We start from the raw sequence: 7580 nt of genomic DNA, 5'->3' as shown, positions 1-7580 counted from the left end.
AGTAAATTTTTCTCTTCCATTCTCTTCTATCAGCCGTCATCTCAACATTCACTCCTTTCTTTCTCATATCGTCATTCACACACTCCATCCATGTCTTCTTCGGTCGACCTCTTCCCGTTCTACCTTGCATTACCATTTCCATACATCTCCTAGTCACATGTATCTTCTCCGTCCGCTCTTTAATTTGGGCTCCTTACACAATTCCTCTGATAAACTCATTCTTTGTCTATTATTGTCACTCCACACATCCATCTCAACATTTGTATCTCTGCGGCATGCCTACCACCTACTTATAAGAGGTCCCACCACCAGTAAATCTATGTCTGTAACTGCTCGTGTCGTGAGGTGTAAAATGCTTTCTTAATTCAACGATTTATTGGTCAACGGTTCAGAAGATGTTTTTCATCGTTCGGCAATTAGTGCGTTGCGATTGACGGGCCCACTGATGTCGAGCTTCTGATAATCTTGTTTTTGCGGATTTCTGTTCGAGGTAATGTGGTTTTCTACGTTAATTGATGGGTCAAATGCTTATTATTATATTACTACTGGTGGTAGGATCTCTTGTGAGTCTGCACGGGTAGGTACCACCGATCTACATATTTCTGCCGTGAAGCAGTAATGCGTTTCGGTTTGAAGGGCGGGGCAGCCGTTGTAACTATATTTAGACCTTACACTTATATCTCAAGGTAGATGGCGGCACTTACATTGTATATGTCCATGGGCTCCGGTAATCGCTTAACGCCGGATGGGCCGTAAGATCGGCCACGCATCTAAGCAATGATTTAATTATTTCTTGGGAAAATTTGTCACCTGTCCTTTGAATTAGATACTGGTATAATCACATCGTATGATCAGAGTATTCCGGGAGACTTATCCTTTAAGCCATGGCGACATGTGGGCATGAATCGCGTCATCCTACCGCAGTAGCCAAGATAATCTTCACTGTAATAACGTCTGTAATATGTCCTTTTAGAGCAAATACCAGTTCTTGTTGGCAATACACAGAGCTTTTTGGCTTAGTATCATCAATTGGCTTAGTTCAACAAATACCTACAGCGACTGACAACAAGAAAGTTTGGCCGGGAATTTGTTAGTTGTTAATAAATGTTAGTCATTAAAGATCTTCTTCTTTTTTATTGCTTAGGTGGGTGGACGAGCTCACAGCCCACCTGATGTTGAGTGGTTACTGGAGCCCATAGACATCTACAACGTAAATGCGCCACCCACTTTGAGATATAAGTTCTACGGTCTCAGTATAGTTACAACGGCTGCCCCACCCTTCAAACCGAAATGCATTACTGCTTCACGTAAGAAATAGATGAGGTGGTGATACCTACCCGCGCGGACTCACAAGAGGTCCTATCACCAGTAAGATACAAAATGTTTCAAGGTTCAAATACGGAAACTAAACTGGCACAATAGATAGGACATAAAATAAGAGATATCGAAAAATTGAACAAAAACATAGTGTTTTGGTACCCTAGAGATAGAAAATGGAATCGAGGGAGACAGATTCAAAGGTGGGAAGATGAGATAAAGACGATAGCAGGAAAACTATGGACAAGGCAAGCTCTAAGCCGAGTGGGGTGGAAAGGAATGGAGGGGGCCCTTGCTGAAGTTGAGCAAACAGATAAAGTTGTCAATGTCATTGACTCGGTACAGTCGTAGCTTAAGTTTATATTTGTAAATGAGTCGACTATTATCAAAGGCGGCAATCTGACTTTTGGACAATGATTGGTAAATCAGAAAAACGAATTATTGACTTTGTATTCCATCGGCAGTCACAAAACTCTTCGGAACGACATCTTAGATAAATAACAGGTTAACTATTAACCTTTATTTAATGCAGGTTTTGAACCGTATTCTTTGAAGGACACGATTATATTCAAATCAATCTGTATTGACATACCAATAATTTTTTTTTGTCCAAATGCACAGATTGCCACCTTTGATAATAGACGACTCAAATATCCTTTTTGCGTCTGAATAAATGTTTAGAATAATAACTTTAATAAATAAATATATAATATGTAAAGGTTAAATAAATATTGAATCCGATAACCAATCATGGTTTTCCGACAAGAACACGCGGCGTATCAAAGGATTTTCCGGCTGGCCCCTTTCAGAGTGCAAACCAAGCGCAAATACCTAGGCGTCACAGATTAACAATAGACATAGACGCGACATACATTTATTTATTCCTGCACACGAGCAGATAAGCTCTTGGTCTACCCGATGTTCAGTGGTTACTGGAGCCTATACTGCCTGGTAGGACGTCTTGTGAGTTCGCACGGGTAGGTACCATCACTCTGCCTATTTCTATTGTGAAGCAGTAATGCGTTTCGGTTTGAAGGGTGGGGTAGCCGTTGTGACTATACTGAGACCTTAGAACTGATATCTCAAGGTAAGTCACACATTTACGTCATAGATGTCTATGGGCTCCAGTAACCACCTCGTCCACCCATCTAAGCAATAAAAAAAATATGGACGGGCTGTCTCCAGCAAAAATCCGAAGTTTTAAAACTTCTAAATTGTGTTCATACTCTTTGCCACGACCAGCGGCCGTTGGTCCGTCGAGCGATGACGTCATAATTCTGAAATACCCTCACTTCAGTTATTCATGGAGGACACTTGGAATTTTACGGTTATTGAATGGAAAAGGCCGGGACACAGTCGACGTTCCTGCTCACACAAACAACAGCATTTCTATGTTTTCAATCTCTTAATAATTTCAAATTGAATACTAACGAAGACCAATGGAGATTTTGTTGAGTCTTGCTTATTTTGACTGCAATGCGTTAGATGATTAAAAATACCAGACATTTCGGATGATTTTTGGTGGGTCACAAAATATTAGTCAGATTTCTGCTCGCTGCTACCCAGTACTGGCTAGACCACGTGACCTTCCGTTAGACTACGTCAATTCCATACATTTGTGTGCTTTTCTGCAAGGATTTTAAGGCTAGTACATATAATGCATTTTATCTAGCCTTCCTGAACTGTCAAATTTCATGTACAAGAAGAATGTCCTTAGGGATCGCTAAGGTTTACGGTAGGTCACGGCTTGGCTCTGCCCCTGGCATTGCTGAAGTCCATGGGCGACGGTAATACTCACCATCAGGTGGGCCGTGTGTTCGTCTGCCTACAGGGCAATAAAAAAAAAACGCAAAAACATAGCAGCGTTTCATCGACAAATCGTTCGCCTCACTAGCTTATAATTTACAATTTGAGTGTTTCTGTTCCGTGAAATATTAAGTTTAATGTGCTTGGATTTATTGAGCCTCCGTAACGCGCCTCACTCGGACATATTACTATTCTTTTAATCATTTAAACTTTGAGAAACAGTGGCAATAAGTCTTCGAGAATCTGTTATTATGACAACTCGTGATCGTTCACGTGTGAATTTTGAGAAGAATTCGCATTCAAATTTGCTGAGATATGTACAAACTAAGTACTATCTTGCTAAGAAACATTATCATTTAACACGTATTCGCGATGGGAATATGCTCGTGCAATCAAAACTGCGTATCTTGCAAAATTCAACAATAGCTTTTATTTAGTCATAAAATCCATCATTACCATAACCAGTTATTGATATTTCGATTTAATCGACTTGTTTTATGTTTAATTTTTAGTTTGCGTTTTTTAAGCTTTTGCATAGCTTTTATTGGCGGGCTTTGAGCGCGGCGAGGGAATCAAGAAATTCCGTAACGATGTAACTCGCGTTCAACATATTCACACGTTGCGCTTGTGTTTTTTTTTTTTTTTTTTTTTTTATGATTGAAAGTTTACTGGTGGCCCAAAGGCCTTTCCAGTTTCACCAGGACAGGTGGGCGAGCAAAGGCTCAGCCAAGAGGGGTGGGATTTGCTAACAACAGCCCGAGCGCCTCCGAAGGAGACCTAACAACTCAAGAGCAATTGTTTCGCGAATGAATCTACTACCGGATCGGAATCGCGACCCGCTGACAAGATCCGGCGAGAAACTCAGCGGGCTGATGCATGGGTTAGGTTGCACGTCGACCTCTTTGTCGAGTTCGACGAGTACGGTTACCGGGGTCCCTAAGCCTGCCCCTAGTATTAGAGCTGAAGGCATCTAATGCAAAGGTTATTGGATCTGATGGATCCGTAAGGACGTGTCTAGGGCGTCGACGGTGACTGGCTCCTGCATGATCAGGATTCGGGGAGTAGTCAGCGGCGGCAACGATAAGGCGATTATCACGACGCATAGCCTTATCGAAGTATCGTTCCGACGCTGACTTCATGTATTTCCGAATTGAATCGAGGCCCAGGTCGTCGTGTAGGTCAACGTTCCTCACGAACCACGGAGCCCCGACAGCTAACCTGCAAAAGCGGGATTGTAGGGATTGGAGGGTGTCTATGTGTGTGCGGGCCGCGTGAGCGAACACCACACTCGCGTAAGTCATGACGGGCCTTATGCAAGTTTTGTAAAGTGTCACCTTGTTCCGAAGGGACATTTTACTCCGCTTACAGATCATGGGGTAGAGTCTACCGAGAATAAACGCGGCACGGTCACGGACTGATTTTATATGCGGGCGGAATGTCATCGATGCATCCAGGGTAACGCCCAGGTACTTGACCTTCCTGGCCCAGGGTATGGGTTGTCTAAAGAGAGTAATCGGGGGTGTGAGATTCCTCCTCCTAATCCGGGAGGAAATCCGTGTGGAGCTTCCCCTCTGAAATAGCACCGCAGTACTTTTCGCTGGGTTGATGTCTATGCGCCATTTTCGGAACCACTGTCCTAGGGCTAGGGCTGCGCTCTGAAGCTTCGTCGCGATTAGGGACTTATTTCTACTAGAATAGTAAACAGTCGTGTCGTCGGCAAATAAAGCTAAATGGGTCGGCGGCGAACGGGGAATATCGTTGACGAATAAGCTAAATAGGAGGGGTGAGAGGACAGAGCCTTGCGGGACTCCAGCTGTGAGAGGTCGTGGGGAGGAGCGGGTTCCCTCGACTCGATATCGAAAAGAGCGGTTCGACAAGAAGTCCCGTATGATGAGCACGAGACTATCCGGCACGCCCATGTTGAATAGTTTGAAAATCAAACCATTGTGCCAGACTTTGTCGAACGCTTTTGCGACGTCGAAGAAGAGAGCTCCCGTGTATAACGGTTTTGGTCGATTAAGCCCCACAAGAATGTGCTCCGTGAGGCGGTGCACCTGTTGAACGCATGAGTGATTTGTACGGAATCCGAATTGTTCATCGATGAGAATGCCCTTGGATGAGACGAAGTCTCTGAGGCGTTTGTAGAGCAGACGCTCATACAGTTTGCCTAGAGACATGAGGAGGCTAATCGGGCGGTAGCTCGTCGGATGATTTTTTGGTTTACCGGGTTTATGTATGCCGATAACGTCCGCTTCTTTCCACACCGCGGGAAAGATACAGTTCGCCATAGCGGCATTGAAAATAGATGCCAACATCACGATGAGTTGGACGGGTAGAAGTTTAATAACGCGGTTAGATATACCGTCGGAACCGGGAGCCTTGCGAGGACGTAGGTCTTTGATCAAGTCTTTAACTTCTATCGAGGTGACGGGTGGTAACGCATCCGAGGGTGGCAAGGAGGCTCTGCGTTCTACCTCACTGTCTACTAATTCTACATGAACAGGGTCCACGGATTGAGTGCTGGGCGTGCACTGGGTTTGCAATGTATCGGCCAGCAGCTCTGCTTTTTCGTCATCATCGAACGCCGCGAGTCGGCCTGAGGGGCCTACGAGGGGGGGCATAGTTACTACCGTATCCGATTTGAGAGTACGAGCTAAGCGGTAGTAAGACCTTTGGGAGGGCGCGAGTCCTTCTAAGAAATCAGACCATCTGGCATCTCGGACTTCGGCGATGCGAGACTTTACGTCGCGTTGTAGGGCACGCATTCGAATACGATTTTCCGCGGTAGGATACCTGTCGTAGGCGCGTATCGAGGCGTTCTTAGCTCTAAGGAGTTCCCTAATATCGTCGGACAATTTGAAGCGGTGAAGGAAGTCCTCCGCTACAACTTGTTTCGATGACCTATCTAATGTCGAGGTGATGTGTGACGTTAAGATGTCTATGGCTTCAGCGGTATCCTGAGGAGACGGGATAGAGTCCGGGTTAAACGGGAGCGATGGTGGATCAGATTCAGCCAGGCTGATGCCCAGCGTGTGCCAATCCACCACAGTCCTCGTGACGGGAACGGAATCGGGAGCGCGACCGAGCTTCATAACGACGGGACGGTGGTCTGAATCTAACTCTGAAACTACTTCGATCGAGTGTAAGCGCAGAGTTACGTTTTTTAATAACGCTATGTCGAGTATATCCGGGCGATGCGCGATATTTAGCGGGTAGTGAGTCGGGGTTAGCGGAGCGACGATATCGAAGGCGAGATCATCGACTAACGCGTCAAGCCGCCTGCCATTCGGGGTTGTGGTGTGTGAGTTCCACCTGATATGTTTACAATTTAGGTCGTCCGCCAGAATGACAGAGCTCCCCATACCGAGCAGCGCCTCGATATCACTGCTTAGAACGATCTTATCCGGTGGAAGATAAACGGACGCGATAACGATCGGCGCGTGTCCCGTCAGTGAGATTCGGCATACTGATGCTTCGATATTAGCGAGCGCGGGAGGATCGAGTGGGACGCAATGCAGGGCTCTTCTATAGTAAATGACGGTACCACCACCACGGGAAGAGAGCCTGTCGTTCCTGACCATGTTATAGTTCGCGATTTTAGGGTCACGGCGCGCGGGCTTAAGTAGGGTCTCCTGCACTAAAAAGATATCAATTTGATGGTCACGCAAAAAGTCAGAAACCTGATCACGTTGATTTGCGAGACCGTAAGCGTTAAAAAATCCTATCGTTACGGATAGGGGCTTTATTCTACTTATATACGCCATTGATTACCGGCGGAGTGAGGGGAGGACGTACGTATTTAATGACGCGTATACGTCGGCGTATTCCTGCACAACGGCGATAAAGTGTTGTGCGGTGGAGGCAGCGCGAATGGCGTCGCCCAAAGCGTTAACGCGCTCAAAGTTGATCGACTGAAGGAAGTCGATCGCTAAAGCGAGATTTTCGGACGCGGTCGGAGGGCAAGTCGCGGGAGAGGGACGAGTCGCGGGAGAGGGACGAGTCGCGGGGGCGGGACGAATCGCGGAGGAGGGAGTTGTAGCCGTGTTCGTGTACGGCAGCGGTTTCGCCCAGGCCGAGACACTGGGCACCGCCGCCGGAACGAACGCTGGCTTAGCCTGCGACGCAGAGGGTGCCGAGGCTTTGATGTCTGGGCCGGAAGCTCGGAGGCGGTTTTGGCGGGCGACGCGGCGATTTATTTTCGGGGCTCGGGGGCATCCGCGGTAATTTGCAGGGTGACCCTGTGTATGACACAGGACGCAGCTAGGCGGTTCCGTCGCGGTTTTTTGATCGCGAGTGCATAGGGCCGTGGCGTGATCGCCTAAACATTTGACGCATCGGGGGCGCGCGTGACAGTTACGGGAAGAGTGCCCGTACAATTGACAGTTATGGCACTGGCTAGGAGTGCCTTTTTTATGGGGGGCTTCGACAGCAATACCAGAGAGCCTACAGACGGTCTG

The sequence above is a fragment of the Bombyx mori genome, chromosome 28, assembly GCF_030269925.1.
Source record: "Bombyx mori chromosome 28, ASM3026992v2".
Classification (NCBI taxonomy): Eukaryota; Metazoa; Arthropoda; class Insecta; order Lepidoptera; family Bombycidae; genus Bombyx; species Bombyx mori.
This window is presented reverse-complemented; position numbering follows the sequence as displayed.